Source organism: Aedes albopictus, chromosome 2, assembly GCF_035046485.1.
Source record: "Aedes albopictus strain Foshan chromosome 2, AalbF5, whole genome shotgun sequence".
Lineage (NCBI taxonomy): Eukaryota > Metazoa > Arthropoda > Insecta > Diptera > Culicidae > Aedes > Aedes albopictus.
The window spans coordinates 467653738-467681188 of NC_085137.1; the positions used below are offsets into that span (position 1 = coordinate 467653738).

General features: G+C 38.4%; 1 non-coding gene across 1 annotated transcript in view; it reads left to right on the forward strand.

Moving 5' to 3' along the window:
• Window positions 1-769: 769 nt before the first annotated feature.
• LOC109418038 (uncharacterized) overlaps window positions 770-27451 on the forward strand; it is a 462219-nt gene continuing 435537 nt past the window's right edge. The window contains exon 1 of the transcript XR_009998070.1: window positions 770-1760. This is a non-coding gene — a transcript (uncharacterized LOC109418038). The remainder of the gene's footprint in view (window positions 1761-27451) is intronic.

Genomic DNA, 27451 nt, shown 5'->3' on the forward strand with positions numbered 1-27451 from the left:
TTTTGCGTCAGATTGATGAAATACAAAATATTGGCGAGTTTTAGGGACGATCTCCTTAAATTTTAGCCAAATTTCCAAAATTATGTGAAGAAATGTATTTTTTTCAATAAGAGAAAAACAATCTAAAAATTCTTTCTCAACGTTTATTTGACATACCATATGTAGGCGAGTTACAGTAAATAAATCAGCTCAATCGGAGCATTGATTACGGAGAATGAGATGTGTGAAGTGAGCGACGTTGCTTAAAAATAGAACAAAAATCGATTTCAAATCCTCAACCTTGTATGGAAAGTCGAAAAAATTTCCGTTCTACTGTAATTTTTTTCCTTCGCGTTTTCAAACTCAGGGCATGATTCTACACCAAAAATGATCATCAGCTTACCGAGTTCAAAAATGCTGTAAACTAGTGTAATCCATTGCAAACAACGAACAGCCCAACTGGCACTAATCATGCTTGAGCTTTACAACAGACAGTGCCGTGTGGTAGTAGTGCGGGTGTCCACCAGGCAGACCTACCCCGCCGCACTCGCATTCGCCTCAAGACCTCAGTCGAGCCGGGCGGCGTCTTCACCTAGCCCAAGCCCACGGTAGTCGTAGTGTTCTTCTGTGTTGTTGCTTTGCCTGGCCGCACCGCGCCGGCGACCGTTCGTTGTTTTGATTCCAGTTTCGCGCGTCTACTAAACCGAACGAAGGCTCTGACGTCGTCGCCACCACCGCAGCAGCTATTTCTCATTTTGGTACCTTCGGAGCTTTTTGAAGTCGCGAACCCGCTTCAGTACGGTTTCGTGCGCGAAGGTGAGAATACCTGTACCTGTTGGATGAGTGCGCGCGATTTGTTGCCGAGTCCATCGTGCGCGAAGACACGCGAGTTTTGCTGGTTTGAATGTGTAGTGTTGTCACCTGATGACGACGGGAGGACGTTTATCATTATTGCGCGGACTTTCCTTTGTGGGTGAACGATCCGCCAGCGCGAAGTTGCGTGTGAATTATTGATTTTTGTTTTCGGTACGGGCTTATTCGATGCTTTTTCTGTGTTTGCGGAAGGTGAAAGGTGGACCTCGGAAACCTGTTTGCAACCTTTTTGTGGATTAGTCTAGGTGGAAGAAGAAGAATTTGAAGGGAAGTGCGTCAAGTGATGTCATCGTGGGAGACCTCCTAGATGGACATTTGAATGGTTGAAGTACGCCGAAAATAGAATCGAAGTAACGAACGGGAAGAAATCGATGCAATAGTTCAGTGATGTAAGACAAAGAAGAACCTCCATAAAAGGTGAATATAAATTCGATATCGATGAATGCCAATCGAATGCTTATTAGGTGATTATCCCCATTTTCTACTGGAATTTGTGACGCTTTTTTTTTTGTTTGTGAATCGAAATCTATTTCGGGTGGTTTTAATGACCTGAAGCTCTTCAGGTTTGGAAAAACGAGAAACCATTTCAGTCAGTTTGTGATTCAGTTTCTAAACGAAGAAAGAAGAATTTTGATTGTGCCGAACACCGTTAGTCGAAGAAAAATATTTCGTTCGTGCCGGGTGGAGATAAAAAAAAACAACCAACGAAAGAGATGCTGTAAGTCCGACAACGAAACGAAACGTTTTCAAAAGTGTGGTAAAAATGCAACAGCGGAGCGCGCTTTCTCTGAGGAACAACAACACATGTTTGTGAATCAACAGCAGCCAGCGGGATTATCACAGCAGTCGTCGTTGTCGGCAGCAGCGGCACGGTGGGCCTAATCTAAGCCGAGCAGAGCTAATCTAAGGTAAATACTGACGTAAAACTTCGCGGGACAAGAACAAATTATGTGGAGCAACCGTTGTTGGAATGGGACATGAATCTTCACAATCTGATACTGTAAGAAAGGTTTTGTTATCATCATAGAAACAAGTTTAATTTTGGGGATACGAGACGTCTCCATAAACATCAATTATTGCTCGCCAGCGAAGAAGATGTAAATCTCAGGTTCTATTTCATGGAATGGGTTGTAAAACTGGAACAACTTTGCAGGGTTGTTGTTTGGCATTTCCGCAACATGCCATGCCCGTAACCGTCCACTTTTTGGATGCTGAGCCCGACAAAAAAAATTCAACTCGTTAGTGACGTGAAATTATACGATTTTCAGTGGCATAGGAGCTGGTTATTGATAGTCTACATCTATTGCTTCCATCTGATGAGCCATTCACACAGATTAGCAGATTAGTTGGAATATTTGTAATTTTTAGCTATTTTCTGTCTGATATGACGGGAATTAACGCATATGACGAAGTAGATTTTTACCCTATATTATTATATATTACTCTGTAAATTTGTCGTAGAACTCCTCCTAACGTCCTATTAATAGGGCAGATGCCTCGAACGCCCAGCGTCCTATGCATATGACAGTCCTTTTAATGTGGATATGTATCTGCAGAATTAAGCAAAATTTTAGAATACTTTCTTCAGAGAAGATATTTTCCACATCCATACCTTGTTCATAGTGGGATTGTACGACATTTCCCCGAAAACCAGTTCCCCGAATGAAGTTTCCCCGAAAGTTATTTCCCCGAAAAACGATAACCCGAACGAACCGTTTCCCCGAAATATTTATGGTAATATTTTTAGTACTGGTTTCTGAACATTTTCTTGAATAATTCCATTGTCTGCACTAGTTATTGAAACGAAATAGCGGAAAGCTAGCCTGAGTACAAAGTGTGCCGATGTGTAGTCTTTAAAAAGATGTCAAGATCATGGAAACTTTCACACCTCATTGATGTTGTGCATTCCCTCTTATCATGATTTTTTCGAGATATAATGTTCTTCATGATGCTTCAATGAGGTTTGCTCTTCTTTTAAATATTAATCGTTCTTTACTGTTGTACTGATTGAAAATGATATGGCACTCAACTAAGATAACGCTCATCATTATTTTCCCTTCTTTTATTCATAGGCTGTTCTTTCTATTTATTTTTGAATATTCAATCGATGAAAACGCCCTATAAACGCATAATACCTTTAAAACGATTTATCGTGATTGTGGTAGTAATCTGCTAAAATACATTGTCATTGTAAAACACATGATCCAGATAAGTTAAACTTTAACTCTTAAAGTATTCTTGCTTGCAAAGGAAGTCTATGAGCACAAGTTTAATGTGCTTTAAAACGAAAAGTCAATGGATATCAATTTGTTTGACAAATAGATCTGAAGGTAAGCTCTCTTCAGTTTTTTTTTTGTAAATCAATGGATCAATCATGACCGAAGCAGCATTTGGATTTGACATTTCTACAGAACATATTAGTAGTTAGACTGCCGTAAATATTTTGAAAGAACAATGTATGATGAAAGAAGGGAGAATCTTTGATACAGATTTCTACTATAACGCCTATAGATACTAGAACAGTTGGTCACAAAAACAAAAAATAAATAAATAAATATAGCAGCAGTCAAATTACTGATGATTAATTGAGCAGTTCAACTTGAAAGAACAGCCTATGTTTGAAAGAAGGAAAATTTTAATAAGTGAAAGGTTATCAATTTAGCCAAAAAGACGGTGTTGGATCTTCAGGCAGAAGTATGAAAGGCCGAAGTACGTTAGTTCATTAGGCCGAAAGTGTCATTACGCTGGACGGGCATCAGCCCGGTTGAGTTGAAAGCCATAAAAAACTCAGTTTGATCATATATAAAACCCAATATTCAAAAGAATAGCCGATTTCTCAAAGAAGGTAAATCTGTCCTGGGACAGTCAGTGGTTTAATAAATTACTACCGTCAATAAGGTGTACAATATTACAACTAAAAACGACTGCGTGTTTTAAAAAGAAGCGAAATTTTCAGATGGAATGTTGGCAGAGTGATCAATTAATCATCAGTACTTCGGTATGTGAGAAAAGGGAAAGCATAAAAGAATATTGTTAAATCATGGAAATATATCCCAGTATCCATAGAATGCCCTAGATTCGAGGAATGTAAAAAAAACTCAAGGGACCTAAATGAACTGGTTGTCTAGGACTTCGAAAACATATTTTAACTTTGTTGATGAAGAAAATTAGAAAGACGGCCTACTGATTCATTCTACCCTATGAAATTCAGCTGAGCAACCCATTCGGCTTAATGTACTTCAGTCTGACGTACTTTGGCTAAGTGTACTTCGTCCTAAAGACTAGGGGGCGCATTGAGTCAATGCTAAATGGCATATGCAATAATCTTTTCGGGGAAACGGTACATTCGGGGAAACATTTTTCGGGGAAATGGTACATTCGGGGAAAAAACTTTCGGGGAAACTTCATTCGGGGAACTGGTTTTCGGGGAAATGTCGTACAATCCACAGTGGACAATATAGTTTGTGACTGATACACTAGGTGGCTGCAAAGAAAGACGGGCTTGGTGCTCTAGTGGCTACCGCTTCTGATACATATGCACAAGTCCTGAGTTCAATCCCTGGCCCGCTCCTTTCCTCCTACTTTGTATCTTTCTATATACTTTCTTCCTCTCTGTATATACAACTCATGTATATTCACATGTTCATAGCCATCGTCAGAACAAAAACGGGTTGAAAAAGCCGTTTCCCTTCCTTCCATACTTTCACAGCACAGTGTTTCAATCCTATTAGATAACGCCTATAAGTTATGCAATCAAGCGAACTGTGCCGCAAATCTTCAGAATAATAATAAAAAACACGCGATTCTATCACCTTATCCTGGTATCCACGCACCAATGTGTGAACCTTCTGTCAACCATGTCTCACCAACACTCCGACATCCGCATGAATTTGTGCTGACGCATAGGTATATTCGGTCAGATGTAAATACAAACGATTGCAATCATCACTTCCTTACCCTTCCCCACATTGACCTGCGACTCTATGACATTTCCCCGAATTCCATTACCCCGAATGACATTACCCAGAATTCCATTATCCCGAATGACCCATTTCCCCGAATTCCATTACGACCGAATGACCCATTTCCCCGATTTTTTTTTTAACTATAAATTTCGTATCTTCCAATACGAAGGAAAATCATGACGTTCATCCCGGAACGAACTAGCAACCAAGCTAAAACTTTATTCTGCCTATGTTTTGCGCTGAGAATACCCAAGCATGGGATCTCCTGGGACCCTTTGAACAGATCCCTGACCAGTATGATTAAAAGAACAGGCAATAACCAAAAGAAGGAAAAAATCTCTACTGAACAATTGGTATCGAATCATATGGACGAAAGAAATAAATTAATGTGATCATTTCACTCTTCTATATAACAGTATAACTTGAAAGAACAGCCTATGATTAAAAGAAGGAAAAATCTCTAATAAAAACAATAACAGTTGCGACGCCAACAAATGGCTTAAATTGATGATTAGAAAGAATAGCCTATGTTTGAAAGAAGGATACATAGGTGATGACACTATGTGGTCAGTTAGAATGTCTTTGGTAGAACAACATATGCTGAAAGAAGGTTTTTTTTTTTTTGAAAATGTGGTGAAACACTTGGTGTACCGTTGATTACCCATGGCGGGTCTCGAGGTAGGCTTGTGGATAAATCATACGGATATTGGGCCATTCGGGGAAATGGGTCATTCGGGGTAATGGATCATTCGGGGTAATGGAATTCAGAGTAATGTCATTCGGGGTAATGGAATTCGGGGAAATGTCCTAAAGCCTGACCTGCAACCTGACGTGGCAGACGCATTTGTCGCCTAAAATAGAAAATCACCAACGCTCACACTCTGAAGGTGCCTGCTAGTCCTCGGCAGATATCACATTGGTTGGTTCCTTGTGTGAGTGTAGCTGGTCTGGCGATACTGGAGTAGCATCTACGGGCGGTCAATCAAGCTCAAGCGATACACTAGGTGGCTGCAAAGATTATATATTGTCAAAATCTATGAGCTTCACCTTCAATGCGAAAGAAATTTATTTCCGTGGAATCTTGACAATGGATATTAATGCAAAGTTCATGTCACCGGCAAAGTTGGTAATCAATACATACAAAAGACAATGTATGTATGTTTATATGCTTATATGTTTGTATGTTTGTCCATTTGTATGTATGTATTACGCATGTATGTTCCGACATACCTCTGGAATGCGTTAATAAATTTCAATCAAATTTGGCATACACATTCCTTAGGTTGTCAAGGTTATAGGGGTGTTGGTATTCAAGATGGCGGTTTAGGTTCTAAGATGGCGGCCTTAGTGTATGCTATTTAACTGCAATGCAGCTTCAGATATTATGCAATATTGGTATCTATCGATCGGGCTTCATGTGTAGATCTCATATATAAATATCCGACGCCATTTGGAAAACCAAGATGGTGGACCATAATCCAAGATGGTGGCCATGGAATGGTGGTTTGAGCAATGATACCATGGTATCTATCTATTGGGCTTGATGAGTAGAAGTCATAGAGGACCATAATTCAAGATGGCGACTACAGAATGGTGATTTGAGCTATAATATCATGCAAAATGGGTAGCTATCGATCAGGCTTGCTGAGTAGAAGTCAAAATTCGGTATTTGACGCCATTTTCAATCAAATATGGCGACCCATAGTCCAATATGGCGGCCACGGAATGGTGGTTTGAGCTACGATACCATCTATCCATTGGGCTTGATGAGTAGAAGTCAAAAACCGATATATGATGCCATTTTGAAATCCATTATGGTGGACTTTAATTCAAGATGGAGGACTATAATCCAAGATGGCGGCCAAGAAATGGTGAAATGCCTTCAGAAATTCTTTCCGGGATTTCTTCAGACATTCCTCTCGATAATCTTCCCAGGATTCCTTCAGATGCTCCTTCCGAAATTTCTGTGTTGTGCATTCTTTTAGTTATTCTATTTGGCATTCCTTCAGGGATAAAACTCATTCAAAGATTATTATCCGGTATTTCTGCGTTATTCCATTAGGGACTCCTCCCGATAAGGAATATGAAAGAATATAGTTTTCGTCCGAGATTTCTTCAGGGCACCTTAATTTTTTTGGTCAGAACTACGTGCCGAGGTTCCTGCTGGTATTCGTTGAAAGATTCTTTTTTTTTCAGGGATTTCTCCAGTAATTCCTCCCGGGATTTCTTCTGTGATTCTTCAGTCGAGCTTCCAGCTGAGATTCCTCTCAGGATTCTACCAGAAATGACTTCCAGAACTCCTATAGGAAATCCTCCCGGGATTTCGTTAGGGATTTCAGCTGGGATTGCTTTAGAAAATTTTGAACTGACAAATGTTCTAGACAGCATTCTTTCAGGGATAATTGCTGAAATTTCTCCAAAGATCCCTTCCGGGATTTTGTAAAGGATTCCTTTAGGGGTTTCTGCTCGGATTGCTTCAGGGATGCCTTGAATTCCTTCAAAGATTCCTTCAGCGAGTCTTGCGGCAGTCTTTCAGGTATTCTTGTCAAGATTCTTGCTGTGGTTCCTTCAAAGATTCTTCTCGTTAATTTTACATTCCGCAAGGAGATTTCTCGTTTGATTCCACCCGGGATTTTTTCAATTATTCTCGCAGAGAGTTCTGCCGAGCTTTCAATCGGAATTTCTTTCGTGATGTCTTTGAGGATCCTATGAGGGGTTCTGAAGATTTCTTTCAGGATTTCTTTGTGACTTTCAGGGTTTTTCCCGAGATTTCTACAGAAAAAAATCCTCCAGCGTGAGTTACAGCTAATGAAAGTGGGAGAATAAGAGGAAAATAGAGAAATAGAGAGAAACATGTTTTCTGATGCACGTAGATATCTCTAGTAAGCCATGACGTCATCTGACACTTATTTTCTTATTCTTCTTGAGCCCCGGCTATAATTATTTTCATGCTAGAATTTAAAATCTGTTATGAATAATTTCTGTGAATAACAGAATTTTTCTTAGCTCTGCTTGTTGTTCTAGATTCAAATGCTTCTTTTACGACATTAATACCTTCATTATTATATTTGTAAGAATGATTAATATTTTTTAGAGTTTTCCATGTTATATCGGCTAAAATATATCCTCCAAAAATACATTCTCTAATCAATCTTATTTTCTTGGCTCCATATATATTTTACCTAACGAACAAATTTTACGTTATATTTGAAAAGGGCCACCAAATTTTGAGTCTCGTCACATCAAATTAAAAAAGTGTAAATTTGGCTGATTCCAAAAGATGTAGTGAGTCCTCTAGGAATTTCTCAAGGTATATCTGCATGAATTTATCCAAATGTGTCTGCTGAAATTCTTCTAGAAATTCCTAGGGGAAATCCACCAGAGACTATTTTTTCCAGTGATGAATTCCTCTTAGTATTCCTTGGTATTACTCCAATAATTTCTACTGACTCTTCTTCAAGAGTTTCTGATGACAATCATCAAACAATTTCTGCTGGAATTCTTCCAAATATTCTCAAAATAGATTATGTTTGGCTACGTAGTCATTTATTGAACAAACGACGTTCTTTATTTGCCCAACGTTTCGACACGGGGTTTGTGTCTTCCCCATGTCGAAACGTCGGGCAAATGGAGAACGTCGTTTTTTCAATAAATGACTGCGTAGCCAAACATTTCACTAAACAGTCGATTTATCATCAGTTTATTCGCCAAATATTTTTTAAGAAAATTCTCCAGGAATTATTGTTGAGATTCAGTCATGAATTTCTCCTGAAACTCTTCTACGGATTACTACTCCGCAGAATCTCGAGGGATTTGTTCCTAGATGTTATCATTGAATTTTACCTTAAGTCACTACTCTGAATTTATCTATGGATTTTTCTAGGAATTATTCTTGAGGTACTTGTGTTGACTTCTTCAGGCATTTCTTTAAGGGTTCCTCTAGAATTTGCAATTGGAGAATTCCTGCTGGGATATCTCCTGGGATTCATCCAATGATTTTTTCATGGCTTGTGAAAACTCTTGCTTGGATTTATTGATTTTTTTTTCAGATATCCCTCAAGAATTTTTTAGGCATTTCTCTACGAACTCTTCCATATATTTCTTCAAGTTTTTTTTGCTTCCTGATTTCTCTAGGGTTTTCTCAAACGATTGTTTCCTAAAGTCCTTTATGAATTACCATAAATTATCATGGGATTTCTCCAGTAATTTCTACAAGAAAAAAAAATCCTTTCGAGATTCATACGAGGATTTTTTTTTATTTTTGGGGTTTGAAAAACTTTAAACTTTGAAAATTGTTACCCTAATTATAAAATGAAAACATACATATCTAATTATTTTACGTGATTCAATTTTCCGGAAGATTTGATTATTCGGAAATCGATACTCCGTATAAAGAAATTCGGGTTAAGTACTGTTCCTTTTATTCCGCTAAGAATTTGCATCCTTTGACCGATACGCATTTCGACCTTAACTGTAAGGTCATCTTCAGTGTCTCGTACTTGACTCGGCTTGAGGTTGTAATACGAATTTGTGAAAGGATTCAAATTCTTAGTATATTGAAAAAGGAACAGTACTTAACCCGATTTTCTTTTCACTTACAGATATTCCACTAACTCGCCCAGGTTCATCATCATCGGTACTAAGGATAATGGAGTCTAACCTGTACAAACCTTTTACACTTAACAAACTGAAGGCCGACGTCTGTCTTGAAGAATAGGAACCCGACTAGAATTAAATATCAAGTAACTTACTTCTGTAACTTATTTTGCCATAAACTAGATGCAGGATAATGTTAAAATAACAAAAACTGTAACCAAAAGGACACCGGTCTAATCAAAATAATAACCTATTTTGTTATAATCAGAACAATCTCTGTGAGTTCTTCCTTCGGAAGGGAAGTAAAGCGTGGGTCCCGAGATAAACTAGCCTAGGGCTAAAAATCTCGTTAATACAGATTAAAAAAAAAACAAAATATGATATAAATTTTAGCTTCAAGAAAACTAGATTTCTGTCATATTTTAATACAATTGTGTAAAATGATGTTCTGAATGTCAAAGAGTCAGAACTAAATTATTTCACAATGAGTTATTGAACAACATTTATAACATAATATGATACAATTGAGTTATAATATTTTTTAACACCAATGATGCGAGCAGGAGAAAATAGCTGAAGAATAACTAACTCAGGTATGGAAAACCGAATACCTACAACCTGAATCAGGTATTTATTAGCCCTGCATAAGAGGTAAAATACCTAAAATAATAACTGGTGTGTATTCTGTGCATAACGCATGAATAATGACAACAGGTATGGCAATACCTAAATGATAATCGGCGATTTTTCCATACGAATAGTGATTTTTCCATAATTGAATAATACCTCAAGCAGTCCTCAACACCAAACCAATAACTCATTGAGGTATTGTATCAATACCTACAAAATACCAAAATAAGTTATTTTCAATACCTGGATAACCAACCAATACCTTGTCTTGGTATGATACCTGACTTTGGTATTCTCCAGTTATGTGACAGTTATTCATTCCTGCTCGGGTAAGCATGATTATATCACAATGAGTTATAAATATCATGGTATGTTATAATTATGTTATATTTTTGCTAGAATCTTCTAGTCGGGAACCTATGACAATTAAATACAGGAATATACGAGGATTATTCGGGGGTTTCCTTTGTGCGGGTGGACAAAGTAAAATTGGTGTTATCTCGTTCGTTTGCCTAACCTAATGGTCGTCGAAACGGGTTCCGAAATAAAGATGATTCAGTAGGTTGGTTGTGTGGGAATCAGCGTCCAATGTTTCTAAAGGTCGAATTAGCCTGCCTGCCTACCTGCACACATTTATAAATTCAACTGTTTCACCAGACGGTTGAAATCGACGCCCATTATCAGTTGCTTCCAATTACGAATGCTTACAGCCAGCTGAGCGAGGCTGTTTGTAAATGCCTCTATTTGCCAGTTTGCTGTTTCTGTGCTCCACAGTAAACCACTTGACTGGAGGAATCCAGCGAATACACATGCGGTGGTGCGTTTGTTGGTATGGAAGTGATTGGTTTCCCCCGATGAAGATAAAATATTTATTCTGAACAACTGCAGAAACACGTGCGGTGACAATTGTGACTATGATATCAGTAGAAATTATTCCTGCGAGAACTGCAAGCGGGTAATCCCACAATTTGAAAAATTGTAAGCATTAGATCGTTGGAACAAATTTGAAATACTGCTTTGCTGTACTTATTTATCTTTGTCGAGGCATAACGTCTCAACTTTGACAGAAAGCTTTTAAGAATAATGATCTATCACCGCTTCCGCAGTTATTAACTTTACTATCCTTAGCTTTCTTTGCCAATTGCCTATTTTTGCATTCGTTAATCGCGTGGCAGGCTTGCAGATGTTCTACGCCTGAGGATGTCAAGAAAATTCCCATTACGAAGAAATCCTGCACTGATATGGTATTGAAACCAGACACTCTTACTCATCACCGATCCAATAGCCATGAACGAAAATCCAGTACACACAGTGCAGTGAGAGTAGATGACACCTTGGCACTGCGTTTCCATAAAGCGCCTGCTGAACCACTCGACAAAAAGCCCCAACTAAGAGATTACTAATTAAACGCAATGACACGTAACTTCCAGTAATGGCAGTTCTGCCTCGCCATCATCAGTCGTCGTCACTGGCCACTACTGCTAGTGGTTGGCTGCTGTTACTCCTGAAGTTGTTGGTGGAATGTTGTTATTATTTGCTTGCGCCGCCGATCAACGCAAGTTCCGCATAGCTACGCCTGCCTGGTTGTTGTTGGTCCAGCATATGGCACACCAGCAGCCACAACGGTGCAGCAAAGAGGGAAGAACGTGCCTGGAACCGCATTCGGTGACAAAAACAGAATCGACTAGTTGGGTTGAGTTACACTGTTATCGCACATGCATGCAAACCATATAGATGATGATGGTCGTCGTGTTACGGAATAATTACACTTTCGGACGGATTAATGGGAGAGCATAACTACACAAATGAAACAGATCTCGATTAGCTAAAGTCGTGGTAAGGCACGTGGGTCGTTGATGGGTATCTCTGTGGAATTTACTCGATGGTCGTTTAGGATGGTAAGACCCTATGGTCTAAGACTCGTATCAAATTTTCCCACCCACCAGGGTGGTCACCGCCTCACTTGGCTGGCACAATGCGAATAAGAGGAGATAAATCGGTGTAAATTAATTTCTTACCAGTTTGGTGTACAACTGCGGCGCGCCATGATTGGGGTATTGTTGGTTTTGTTACACAGTTGACACAGATGGCACCGCGCCAAACGCCGCGGTGGCTGCCGCCATGTCAGAAGACATTATCTTGCGAAATGTAATCTACCTGTGATTGTTTTGCGTCGTCTAATAGGTTGGCGGCAGCAGCCACAATGGTTGATTGAGAGATTTGTTGTCGCTTTTGTCACTGTTAGTGGAAATGTTGGACATTTGCGTAAATTACGCGTGTGAAAATGGTGGGCTTCTGGTGGGAAACTTTGGAGCAGTGCAATATTGTTTAGATTTTGTATGCAATCAGCGTTTCGTTTTGAGTTGATGTTTGTGATCTTGTGCTGAATCGCCCTATGCTTAAGTATTCACGAATGGTTGAATAAATTTGCCTCCAATAATGTGGTCCTTTCTTGCACCTGTTTACCCTCATGATTACGAGCTGGGCTTGTTTGGCCAAATCACGTTAAATGGGACTTTAAGTAGGATATGTGCAGAAATAAGGTTTGTTCTTGTTACAATATTGTGCTTATAGTTTCTGGAACAGTCTATAATTAAAACCAGGGAAGTTTTTTGAAAATTTTGAAACAACGATAGTCCTTCTTAAATTATTGAAAGCGATTCTGTGAATTTCTAAGGTTGAAAAGTAACTAAACGACATTATTTAATATATATGAATGAGTTTGAATTCCGTTGTAGCCAACAAAACTCACGAACTGATGAACCAATCAACATGCTTTTTGCACCGTTTGAGTAGTCTTCAGGGTGGCTGTGTTTATATGTGGGTAACTGTCGCTGAAATCGTCCCACTATTTACACCATGTCTTTTAAAATGCTTAAGGTGGCGATTTCCTGAAAGTACTCGAATTAAAAAGTAAGGAAAATGCACTTGGTTACTCAAATTGATGACCCCCTGTTAGTTAGAGCCACAAAAATTTTTGCGGGCCCCTCGGTTTTGGTCAAATGTTGGCTTATTTGAACTGTTATAACTCGAAAGATTCTTCTTAAACTCCCTGAAAATGAAACGTTGTTGAAAAGAGGAAAGATAGAGCTACTATTTACAGTTGAAAAAATTTGGGTCGGCCATATTGAATATGGCCACCATCTTGGATTTTTATACCAAAACCTTTTTTAACCATGTTGACAACCAACGATTTTCAAAATGTTCACATCAATTTTAGGCTGAGACATTTATACACAACATATCAAAAAATAGAGATGTATGTTTTCCTATCAAAAGTTATTTGCAGTTTTGTAAAGTTGAATTTTCGATATCTCTTGATTCTGTTGTTTTAGAATTTTCACGTCTTCGGAAAATTCGTTCGGTAGGCACCGTCTGGCGGTTAATTACACTAGTTCACAAAATAAAACAAAAGTCGTGAACTTCTGTCAACGACCACAGTTCATTAAGCACAATTTAGTGCTGATTTCGAAACCGTGCTTCAAAAAATTTCAAGTTGAACAGTTTTTAAGTTTTAGTTCAATATCGAGTTTACATTTTTTTTAAATATGAAATTTACTAAAATTCGAATATTTGGCGTTTTGTTCAACCAATTTCAAATCTTTTTTCCATAAATCAAAAGCTGAATATAATACCTTTCGATCTTCGAATGCAGGTTTTTCGTCAGATTGATGAAACTCAAGATATTGGCTAGCTTAACGAACGATCTCCTCAAATTTTAACAAAATTTCTAAAAATTTAAAAAGAAATTTTTTTTTTTTTCAATAAGAAAAAAAAAACAATTCAAAAATTCTTTCTCAACGTTCATTTGATAGATTATGTTTAGCCGAGTTATATTGAAAAAATCAGCTCAATCGGAGCATTGATTACGTAGAATGAGATAAATGAAGTGAGCGACTTTGCTTAAAAATAGAACAAAAATTGATTTCAAATCATCAACCTTGTATGAAAAATCGAACAAATTTCCGCTCTACTGTAATATTTTCCCTTCGCGTTTTCGAACTCAGGGCATGATTCTACACCAAAAATGATCATCAGCTTACCGAGTTCAAAAATGCTGTAAACTAGTGTTATTGGTTGATTTGAAATTTATCCAGTTGATGGTGCTATTAGTCATAAACTATTTCCTAGAACAGTGTCTTTAAGCGAAATTATCTGAAGATCTCGAGTTTTTAGAATCATCTTGTCGTCAGGAAAGTTGCTCAGTAAGTCAATAGTGCTTACAGCTAACTGTTTGCAAAACTGTTTGATTTCAAATGCCATCACGAGGCGGCACATTTTATATCTCATATATCGCAGGATCCGGAATACTTGATTGAACCTTTGAGAAAGTTGCCGTGTATGTCAAATACTTACAGATGATTGGCCATTTGATGTGCTTCACACATAGGTGACACTAGTTTGTATGCAAATTTAATACCTATCTCTTATATCACACTGAACGATGATGTGTCCGGCAAATTCAAAGATTCAAATGTGATGTAAAATTTAATTCGGACCTCCCCAGACATAGGTGGCGCTACAAGGTACGCAAATATCCGGAATCATGGTTACATAGAACTGTATCTTCAGCGAAATTGTTTGGTAGGTCAAGAATTGATAGATGACGGGCCGTTTGATTCACATTTCTGCCACTAGGTTCCGCTAGTGGGCATACGCATTATAAATCATTACACACATTATGATAGATCGTTATATTTGGAACTCCACACAAAGGTTGCGTAGGTTATCGTATAAACTTCAGACATGAAGTTATTTTAGCATGTTTCAGATACGCTTTTAGTCACAGAAAGCTTTAGGTAGGATGTTTTCAGGGGCGTTTGAGGAGAGTTTCAGGTGGTCTTTCAGAAGAAACCTACAGAAAATCGTCCAGAAATCCCTGGAATTTCCTCGGACCCCATAAACACTGAATCCACCGAAAACGCCTCTGTAACGTTTCGAAAACCCGTCGAAAATCTTCTGAAACTTCCTGAATTGCTTCAGAAATCCCCTCAAAACCCCCTCGGACCTCATGTAGCGTACCTGAATCCTTCCGACATCCCCGAAAACGCACATGTAACACCTCTGTAATGCTCCCCTGAAATATCCTGGAACCCTCAGAACACCCTGATACTTCCTCAAGCTCCCCTGAACCTTCTCAGAAACACTCTGTAACCACTTGAAAGGCCTCTGAAACACCCCTGAAAGCCCCGCTGAGAAATCCTGGAACCTCCTGAAACTCTGAAAGCCTCTAAAACCTCTCTGGAACGTCCTGTAACCTCTTGAAATGCTCCAAAAGCCCCCTGAAACATCATGGAACCCCCTGAAATCGATAATATTTTTTCACATATACCATGACTTGACTTTTTTACGCCGTTTTTTTCTACTTGATTGCTTGATTGCTTTTTCTAGAATCGGGAGAATGTTTCTCTTGTACGTCCGATCGACTCTTCGTGTTGCATCGTAGATAAACCTATGGTCGTGGTCGATGCAGTGGGCAAAGAGAGAACTCGTCGCTCAAATTCTGCAAACCAACGGATACCCCCGAAACCTCATCAATCGATTGCTGAACCGAACACACTGGGCATCTACGTACATAATTACAGCCGACAATCACACGACCGAAGAACACACGATTGGACCCAGGACATACTCTGGATTGGACCGCCTCAAGATAAAATTTACTGATCTCTCCTCTACATCCCGTCACTCAGAGATGGCATTTCACCGTAGCGATTCACTGCGGCGTCAGCTTATCGACCACACTGGGGATAGGAACATTTTTCACCACACCAAGAAGCCAGTTTCTCTTGTTTTGGGTGGTGGGTAGACCAAGCGCTTGTGCGTGCTCTTACTCGTTAGCCTTCACGGTCACAAAATTGATACAAATCTGTGTAACTTTGAGCCAAATTTGCGGTCGACCGGATCAGCACTCAATTTGTGCAAAGGTGACTTTACACAAATTTGTGTTGATCCACGTCGCCGATTCACCGGGTGTGAAAATGACACAGTGAGAGAGCGCATGAAAAACGCATGGAACGAACGCTTGAAAAACGCTTGCAAACGAACGCTTCGGTTACGGAAATGTTTGTAATATTGATTCATTTTTTAAAGTTAACTTCTCTTGTTAACCGGAAAAATCCGCATTTATTTACAGCAGCGCTTAGACGCAATTAATTACAGATAGCAGCGGATTTTTTTTCCAGTTAGCAAAAGAAGCACCGGTCGGACTCGATTATCCGGAGTCGGAATCTGAAACTTTCCAAAAGTACATCTAACAAATTTAATGCTGTACAAAGCTGAAAGTTGAACTTGACACAGCATTCTGTTTGCCAGGTATATATTTTGGAAGCTTGAGAACCTGACTCCCAGTTCAACATTTTCACATTTTGCACTCAGAGAAAAAACAGCTCTCTTGGCCCACTGCATTGACCACAACCATAGGTTCATCTACGAGACAACACGAATAGTCGATCGGACGTACAAGAGAAACACTCTCCCGATTCTAGAGATAATACACAGCAGCAACAACATCGATTCCATTTACAAACGGACAGATACAGATAGACATAGCATTACGCTCTCTGGACTAATACACAGAATTAACGCAGTCATGACAAGGAACACTAATGGACAAAATAACTGAAACACCAACCACCCGTCCGACCCCAGCTAAACCATAACACAGATCAGTTATCAAACAGTCTACCGAAGCAGTGAGTAAACTTGAACTTCAACGGTATTTTTTTCGTTTTCGTTTAGTATATTTTTGACTATATTTAGGGAATCGCGCTACTTGGGCGGTGGCTTCTATATTCGTCTGTTTTCCACTATAACTCAGTCAATCTTGAACCAATTGACACAATTCTTGGAATGCGGTGAGATAGGTATAGTATCTACCCGTGTACAAAATTTCAAGTCAATCGGTTCAAAATTGACCGAGTTACAGTGGAAAACAGACGAAAATAACAGACGAAGAAAACCACCGCCCAAGTAGCGCGATACCCTATCTAATATTTTACACTCAACATTGTGTAAATTGGTATTGCTATATAGTGGATCTTAAGGATCCACTTAAGTGGATAACCGACACTGAGGAAGATTACAAGTGGTAGTCGAAATACGCGTATCTGTCAAAGGATAAGTAAAATAGGGCGGAATTGAAAGGTACAAAACTGTTTACACTCGTTCGAAAAAAAAGTGATTCTTTTTTGAAACTAAATAATTTTCACATATTTTTAGGCATGTTTTGAATTTCATTATTTGAGTGTTGCTTAGCACTTCCAATTTTCCATTTATGTCGGTATTGAGGGTAAGGTATCATTAGTTTACCGTATTACCCCGCTAATACGACACCGACTGTTGTCGAATAACCGGGGTAAACTTTTAATTCGACAAACTGGTCACCCTACATCACCATGCTCATTGACATTTGGCAACTCTATTTTTGTTTTTGTTTTGATTTCCGGGTTTGTTATGAAACATAATTTCAACAGATATTGCGGCCGCGGCGGTGCGGATGAAAAGCTCGTTCTTTCTACGATTGTTGCCATCCCCAGTTCATTCCGGTTGGTCGCCAGGCGGTTTGGGTGTCGAATAGCACCAAGTCAGAACTTCCGGAATCAGCGGCTGCAAGAGGAGCTGCTGCTGATGCGAGTATAAGCGCAATATCAAACTGTTTTGCATTTATAGTGTACATCGCTGTGACATTTGAACACTTTTTAATTCGACATTTGTCGAATAAGCGGGGTACGAATTAAAAAGTGTCGTATTAAAGCGTGTCGAACCAGCGGGGTAAGACGGTATTAGCAAAATTGAATTGTATGGGCAGATAATATTTATATAGGGCATTTATGTAGTGCTCTACCAATGATCGGATACTGGTAGAGAGCAATAAATAATTAGAACTCAATGTTTTGATCTCGTATTCTGGAAGACGAGAATCCCCATAAGAACTTGTGGAAACTATTATTACTTCTTCTCGGAATCCTAAATTAAATTTCACCAAATTCATCACATATCAAAATCAAAGTTTTCCCATGTATCTCTTTTAGAACTCTACTAGATTCATAAACGGAGTTTTACAGAAATCTCAACAGAAAATTTTAAAGGATCATACCTCAGATCTAACTACTATTTTACTAGGTGTACCTTTTCCAAATTTAAAAGTAATGGTCTTTGTACCGTTCATACAAATATTGCCAATATATTACGGGAAAATCGCTCGATAGATGGCAACATCCTGTATCATGGTAAAGTACCTTCCACATAGACGTAGGTTACGTAAAAAAACTGTTCTTATATTTTTCAAAGAGCAATAAATTCACAAAATATCACAACATTCTAAGACCCACTGTATCGGTTACCTGTGGATTGCTTATGGGCAACAATTATCGGTATCGTTTCAAAAACGTTGAGCAAGAACTATCAAAAAACGCTATAGGGTATCGCGCCACTTGGGCGGTGGCTTCTATATTCGTCTGTTTTCCAATATAACTCAGTCAATGTTGAACCAATTGACTTGAAATGTTGTACACGGGTAGATACTATGCCTATCTCACCACATTCCAAAAGTTGTGTCGATTGGTTCAAATTTGACTGAGTTATAGTGGAAAACAGACGAATATAGAAGCCACCGCCCAAGTAGCGCGATTCCCTACCCAAAATAAATCATTCATTCGGCTAGAGAACCAGTTTAATTCAGTCTGAACGATTCCATTGTCTGTCAATTCTACAGATCAATTTATCGATCAGGACAGACAATTCTGGTTGTCTACCATGAGGCAACCAAAACCTGCCAGACCAGTTCCAATAAAATAAACGTATTAGGCAGCATCCATTTATTACGTAACGCTAAAATTGACATTTTTAGACCCCCCCTCCCCCCTCCGTAACGCTTTTTTGTATGAAAATCCTAAAATTTTTGTATGAACCGTAACGTTTGGCCATACTCCCCCCCTCCCCCTAGAGCGTTACGTAATTTGTGGACGGCGCCTTAACAGTTTTACGCAATTTTGGAGCTATGATTGATGTGGTTCAGATATTGGAACTGTTCATCGACCTTCAAGATCAGAAGAGTGACAATCGACCATCCTAGCAGTGGTAAATTTGTTCGAACTTTGTACTTTCAAAACTGTCACGGATCTCACTAGTGGACACTAGTGATACAATTTGAAATAAATTTTGTAGGATGACTAACAATCACGGTGAAAACTTAGTTTCATTGCATTTCACATTACGCATTACTCACGCCAATACAATGCAGTTGGAAATACCGTCCTGACCATCCATATACTATAGCAAAATGCCATCTCTGCTTTCAATCTCTCCAGCAATGATGACCAGAACGTATCACGAGCGAAAACAGGTTCAATTACCACTTGCCTCATGCACATATGCACGTCACCACCGCCGCCATACCATGTCTACAAATCTCTTCGCAAATAGTTCTTGCAAATGTCCCGAGTCCGCCCAAGATGTGATGACTCATCCACCTTCCTGATCGTCTTGCTGGTAAAAAGTTGCTGGTATTTACCATCACCACAGTGCCGTTCCATTCGTCCGCACTTTCTACCAACAAGAGGTACTACGGTTGCTAATGGAACGAACCGCAAAGCGGTGGAATCCAACATCCAGCGATCTTTACGACCTTGCTGTTCCGAACGTATTTTTTTTTCTCCCAGCACGATCCACATACGTTGTTGATCCGTAGCCGTGGAGCTTTGTGGAACGGCGATGATGATTAATGCGTGTCGAACATAAACACTATGTAGATCGATTCGAAACAAGTTTCGATTGCTTTCTTGCACGAACTGCTGGTAGTAGTACACGTGTGATTAAGCTACCCAGCGGGGTTTCTTGTCCACTCTACAATTTCGGAGTGCCAATCAAGTTGGTACAGAATTTAATGATGAAGGAAATTACCAACAGCTTGCAAGAAGTATAGTGAGTGATCGACAGCGATCGGCTCCCCCAGCAGAAGGAGGCAGTGAGTCATCCTCCTGGTAACGTCTGGTCTGACTAACTCCTGGAGCCTTGGAGTTCGAATGGCCTCCGGAATGGGACGGACACACGGATGCGGTTGCAAATCAATGCGCCGACGGAATGGCAACGCTAGCTTTGGGTTGCGCAATTTAGTGCACGATCCAACCTCGCGCCTTTCGGATATGGAAGAGGTTTTAATCGATGCTCTCGCGATTTTGTCATAAGCTACGCTAGTCGATTGATGAGGTAGGCAGGCAGTCATTGAATGGACGTGACTAGGTCATTCTAGGGGAGAGGGAGGATGATTAGTATTCAGGTGTCGTACGATGTCACCAAAATACAAGTGGCATTGGTGTGTACTGTTTTGTTGATGGCGTCATTGGTTGCAGAATGTGAATAATCGAAGATTTATCCTCATTCTTGAATCGTTAAATAGCTCCTTGTCTACCTTTGAAACACGAGACGTGTTCAATCGTAGCACGGTTTGAGTAAGCGTACATAAATACTTCTAAATTAACTGCGGCCTGCTAAACAACAAATTTATCGATTTTTCTTTTGAAAATTTCTTCAGAATATTTTTTGCGAATTTTTCAGGAATTGCTTCGACATTTATCTTGAAGTTCCTCCCTTAATCTCTTTAGGAACTCATCTGATAATTTTTCATTTGGAAATTCCTGCAAGAATTTCTCCGGCGGCTCTATTGATTTCTTCGGAAATTCCTTCAAGTTGCAGGAATATTGCGATATTTATTTTAGAAATTCCCCAACCATTTTTTCATAGCTTCCTGTAGTAAATAAGTTGTTCAATTGATTTATTGAATCCTATGGAAATTCACCTAGGATTTTTTTCGTGATTTTTAAGAGAATTTTTTAAGTAACTTCCACATTCCTGCATTTTTTAGAAGATTTTACAACAATTATTCTATAAATTCCTAATTTTTTTACGGCAACTTCATGGGATTTTTTAACGAACTTTACCTGTTATGTTAAGGGATTCCCTTAGCAATTCCATCAGGAATTCTATAGTTCAGTTTCAGTTTTTTGAGGATTTTTTTAGGCAATTTATTGAGAGCTGTCTCCAGAATTTTCTCGGCCATTATAAAGGAATTCCTTCGACAAATTAAAAACAAATATCTTTGGCGGTTAGGGCCCATATAGCCGAGGCGGTAAACGCACGGGTATTCAGCATGACCATGCTGAGGATGACGGGTTCGATTCCCGGTCGGTCCAGGATCTTTTCGTAAGGGAAATTTCCTTGACTTCCTTGGGCATAGAGTATCTTCGTGCCTGCCACACGATATACGCATGCAAAATGGTCATTGGCAGAGGAAGCTCTCAGTTAATAACTGTGGAAGTGCTCATAGAACACTAAGCTGAGAAGCAGGCTTTGTCCCAATGAGGACGTTATGCCAAGAAGAGAGAGAGATCTTTGGCGGTTCTTTTAGTAATTCCCCCGGAAATTTCTTTAAGTATTTATCTACAGCTTCCTCCCAGAATTCTTCATGCAATTCATTTAGAAATTCCTCCGAATTTTTTTTTCCAGAAATCCTTAAATATAGTTTTAGTGAAGTTTTAGGATATTATTCCGGAAAATCTACTAGGAATTCATCTAGAGATTATTTAAGGAATTAATTTATTAAAATTTCTTTGAAAATCGTGACGTTAATGTCTACAGCATAGGTTTTCAAACTTTCAGGGGCGCGACCCCCTTTTGCCAGTAGGCGCACTTCTCGCGACCCACCATAGAAATTCCCTAATTTTGTTGTCTGTTACAGTATATTCTACTGTCCCTCGCGATCACCTAGATGGAGGCCGGCGACCCGTCTAGGGGGTCGCGACACACAGTTTGGGAATCCATGGTCTACAGGTATCAGTAGGTCGGCTCCAGAGACACGTCTACAGGGTGGTCTACAGGACTCTCGGCAGCTATTTTCAAGATTTTTTTTTTATTATTTCTTTCCTCTTTTAATTTTTTTTTTTCACTAATTCCTGTGGCAATGTTCTAAAGCTTTTTCTACAATTTCTTCAATAATGTTTATGGCAACTATTTCAGAAACTCCTCCAACGAATTACTTTGGAAATTTCTCAGGAGATTATTTTGGCAATTGTGAATTCTCTGGCTGTTTATTTAACAATTCTTTGGCAGTTTTCTTCGGGATTTCCTCCAATGAAGTATATCTTCTACAGTTTCTTAAAAAATCCCCCTCACTAATTCACTTGTAGATTTCTCCAAAAAATCTTTTAAGAACAATTATGTTATCAGGCAATGCATTTAGGAATATTCCCGACAATGAAGGAGTATGCAAAATAAATTTGATTAAAGTATTTCGAAATAAATTGTCGGAGAAATTCCTCAATATTTCATTGAATTTCTCAATTAAATTTCCAGAAAAATCCCTTGAGGCTTTACCAAAGACATTCCTCTAAGAATTGTGGCACTTGCGGGAATTTCTTCTCGAATTTCAGAAGAAATAATTTCTATGTTAATTTTTCAAAGAGCTTCTCTGGCGATTCATTAAGGATTTTTTCGAAAAAAATACTTCACGAAGTCCTTCGTCATTCTTTTTAGGTTTATAGGAATGCCTTTGGAAATTTCTCAGTGGATGTCTCAAGGAATGTCCTTGAAAATTTATTTTCTTGGTTTGTTTTCTGAAATGTTTTCAGGATGCTCTTATGAGACTCTTTTAAAATTCCTTCAAACATTTCTTCGGGAACTCCGCCGAAAATTCCATTGATAATTAACAGGTTATTTAATTTGTTTTGTGGTAGCCTAGGTGGTAGCTTTTTTTCTATTTTTTCCGGCAACATTTAGCTTTGTAGAGTTCTTGAGGAATTTTGCTTTAATTTCCTTAGAAACATTTTCAGCAATTCATTGCCAGACGAAACTCTGAAAATAAAGGTTTTTCACAAATTTCTCGGGCAATTTCTTCCGGAATTCTTCCGGAAATTCCACAAGTTCTTTCAAGACGTATTCCTACGTTTTTGTTTCTGAATTTGAAAATTCTTTTAGGGATCCTGCCGGGTTTTTTTAAGAACACTTTCATGTATTCTGTATTAATAAGTTTCTGAAGGAAATATCGGAGGAATCCCTAGTGGATGTGTTCCAGAAGAAATTGTTTGAGGCATCTCTAAAGAAAATTCCGAGAAGTTTATAACGGAAGATTCAAATGTTGGGTCCAGCGTTTTTTTTTTAATTTCTAGATGTCTCCCTTTGTAACGCTATTTCCATATGTCTGATGTACGTATTGTCACATTTGTTTAGAACAATCCACATTTTCGAAGAAATACTGAAGGGATTTCGAAAAAACTATCCATATCTCCCAAAGAAGAAACCTTGCAAGGTTTTGGACTGAGTTCTTACAGATATTTCCAGATTTTGTTTGAAATAATGCCGATGAAATTCCCAAAGAAAGTTCAAAAGAAAAAAATGCTTGAGAGTTCATGAAGAAATTGCAGCTTCTTAAGTAATGGACAAATTCCTTAAGAAATTAACAGACACCTTCCAGGAATAATTGAATATATTGAATTGAATAATTGAAATTATTGAAAGAATTGCTGGACTTTTTTTAAGAAATGCCTGAGTAGTTTTCCAAGCAAATTACGAAACATTTCCTGGAAAAATTGCCGTAAAATATTCCTAATGAACTGTCGGAAGAAACTCTCTGAAAAAAGCCGAGGTATTTCAAAACATTGTAGAATAAATTCGTTAATATTAATGCCGAAGGAATGCCAAAGCAATCGCCATAAGAATTCTTTAAGGATTGGTCGGAAGAATTCCTCAACATCTTTTTGGATAAATCCCAGCTAAAATAGACTGATGAATTCCTGGAGGATTTTTCCGGAGGAATTTCTAAAACAAATCCGAAAAAAATCAAATTAAATTGCCGGAGGTACTAATAAAGATATTTTCAAAGAAATTTCCAAAAATATTCTTGGATAAATTTGTAAATAAAATGCCAGAAGGATTCCTGAAAAATCTGTAGAAGAAATAATTCTTAAATAATTACGGGATGAAATGCTGAAAAGATGTTGGGTAAATAATAAAAATAAAAAAGAGGGATTACTTTATAAATGGCATGAACACTAATAAAGGAATTTCCGAATGATTTCGTAAAGAAATTGTCAAAGGAATACCTAAAGAAATTGTCGGAAGAGTTCCCAATGCAGTTGTCCTGAAAAAAAAAGTGTCGCTGAAGTTTGTTTTTATTTCGTGTCGAGTGTTTCTATTTCTATATACATATATATATTTTTTTTAATCCTTGTCCTTAGAATGTCGGAAGATACTTATAGAGAAATGCCTTCCGAGAGAAAGGAAACGAATCCTTCTTTGTCAATGGCTGACCAAGCCATGTGGGGAATTACACTGTTGAAAATGCTTTGACATCCATGTGCACAACAGAACATGTGCTCGGTGAACAAATTTAGATTTGAATTATGAAAAGAAATCCACGTACTCCGGTGAGACTCGAACTCACGACTCCCAATTCGCTAGGGCGGCTCTATTCCTTCAAGCTACGGAGTCACTCGACTATCTCCGTCGCCAGCAGGCCTAGAACTTAACTCTCCCGCTTTGACACACATGTGCACAACAGTGTATGTGTTCGATGTTCATCTAATCCCATCCGAAGGAGGTTTGGATTGTGAAAAGAAGATAACCATGTTCGACTGTGGAATCGAGTTCAGTTCTAGGCTTGCTGGCGACGGAGATAGTCGAGTGACTCCGTAGCTTGAAGGAATAGAAGGGCCCGTCTAGCGAATTGGGAGTCGTGAGTTCGAGTCTCACCGGAGTACGTGGATTTCATTTCATAATTCAAATCTCAATTTGTTCATCGAGCACATGTTCTGTTGTGCACATGGATGTCAAAGAATTTTCAACAGTGTGAATCCTTCTTTGTTAAGAAGATATAAAAATTCGAATTTCCGGAGTTGAATCATTCCGGGAACTGTATAACTCTGGAAAGCGTCATTCCGGTTAATGTAACTGTCATATGCGCCTTTCTTCAACAAAAAATAGATATTTAGAAATGAAAATTTTATTATCTATAAATTCCCAGATGCATCCCACTGCAGTGTCACAAAACTGTGGTGAAAACCTCTTGGTGTCATTAGTTCAAAACGTAAAATATGAACGAGAATTAGTTAAATAAGATCGCATTAAACAATTAGGTTTAATAGTAGACTGTATGATTGTAATATGTTGAGACAATAAAGCTAAAGAGACGGTAAAGTCTCTCCAAACAAAAAAAAAATATGTTGAGAATGCTTTGACATCCATGTGCACATAGCAGAAACATGTGCTTGTTGAACAAATGGAGATTAGAATTATGGAAAGAAATCCACGTACTCCGGTGGGAATTGAACCAACGACTTTCAATTCGCTAGACTGACGCTTAAGCTTAAGAATTCTATGCCTTCAAGCTACGGAGTCACTTGACTATCTTCGTCTACAGTAGGTGTAGAACTAAATTCGATTCCACAATTACACATGGTTAGCTTTTTTTGCAATCCAAACCTCCTTCGGATGAGATTGGATGGATATCTAACACACACACCTCACTTTTGTGCACAATGTTTAGAAATTTTAGAAAAAAAAATCTAAACGCTATAATTTTCATCTATGTTAACAATTTTAGGTTATGTCAAAGATGAGTATTGTGTTGTTCTTTGCTGACTTTGCAGAGAAGAACATTAATCAAGCCAATTAGATTTTTTTTTATCTGTATTAACGAGATTTTTGGCCCTAGGCTAGTTCATCTCGGGACCCACGCTTTACTTCCCTTCCGAAGGAAGAACCCACATTTTGTGAGGTTGTCGGGAGTGGGATTCGATCCCAGGTCCTCGGCGTGATAGTCAAGTGTTCTAACCATCACACCAGGTCCGCTCCTGAGCCAATTAGATGATCGGCATTGAACCACAAAAACCACACAACAATTGGTGATATCTTTCCAAAATTACTTATTTATAAATTATTCTACTTCATTATATATTTGCTATATAACTGCATATAAGTTGAAAATTCGCTATTTTCAACATCCTTTCATCTATTGGAAGCTGCTTCAGTTCTGGGCTTTTTCTAAATTTATGAAGAGATTTATAAATGCTTGCAAGGACTTGGCCAGGTGTGTGGAGCTGAATGAATCTTTGACATTGTAGATAGTAGCGACATCAACAATGTCAATGGATGTATTCAACTTTGCAACTCCATCCAAGATTTGTGCAAGTATTCATGCTATGCTATGCTATGCTATGCTATGTCAAAGTTTTTCAAAGATAACCATATAAGTCATGAACGCTAAAAATTTCATTGCAATTGGTTCATTGAATCCGGAAATATTACAGTTCAAAGTTGGCAATTGGATAATTATGACTTTTTCTAGAGTCTTTGTAATTTCATGTAGAATAGCCCGATCTTTCCCAAATTTGGACCATCGATACACAACTAATTCATCAACTTACAGTAAAATTGTAAAGATTGTTTGATGCACTTTCAAAAAGTTACAGCTAAAGACTGCCCCAGAAAGCATGGACGCACCGAGTCTTCAGTTGTCTACGTCTGATCAATGGTTCCTGTTTCGTGCTTTGTTTTGGCAGTTTCTGCTTACTATAGGATCGAATATTCAAACGTTCTTTGCCACGATGATCATTGAAATTTGAAATGGTAACATTTTTAGCCATATGCCGCTCTGTGTAAGTTAGATGGTTTTTTTCTTGTGCTCAAATACCTTCATTGTACGTTTATACAAAAGAAGGTTAGCAGGATCTTAATTTTAGACCATTTTTTTGCATATGCTCAAGCTTGTTAGCGTGTTAGCTGATTGTTGCTTGCACGGTTTTCTCACTTACTTCGTCCATATTTTCTCATTTTTTATGTGACCTTTCAAGATCTATACATCATTTGTGCACATTTTTTCGAAGATGTTTCACTGGAAGTTCGTGCTTTTTAAACAAACTGCTGAAATAGCATAAACCGCTTTACAAATTCTGAGAGAATAGGTTGACCGACAGAATGTAGCCTTCAAGAAGAACTAGTCATTAATCATTTTAAAATGCCAGTATTTTCTAGCTGCGTCCATACTTTCTGGAGCGGTCTTTATTTGACCATTTGTTGAAATGTGAAAATTTTACCTGTCCCGATCATTTTGTCTATCCCCTGTATCTGTTACTGGTAAAATAATTCAAGAATAATAAAGAGGGACAGGAAGCAGAAATTCGCAATGCTTGTGACGCCCTTTTCACATGTTGGTCTAGAAATATCATAACAAAGTGTTACATGTCAATAAAGGATCATGGTTTCAAACTATACAAAAATATGACTGGTAAATTTACTAGATTTTTTTGTTCCTAATTTCCATCCCAAAGAACCACCCTAATTAAAAATAAATGATCCACCCCAATGGAATATACACTATGTTTCATAACTATAGATCCAAACAATATTTTTGGATA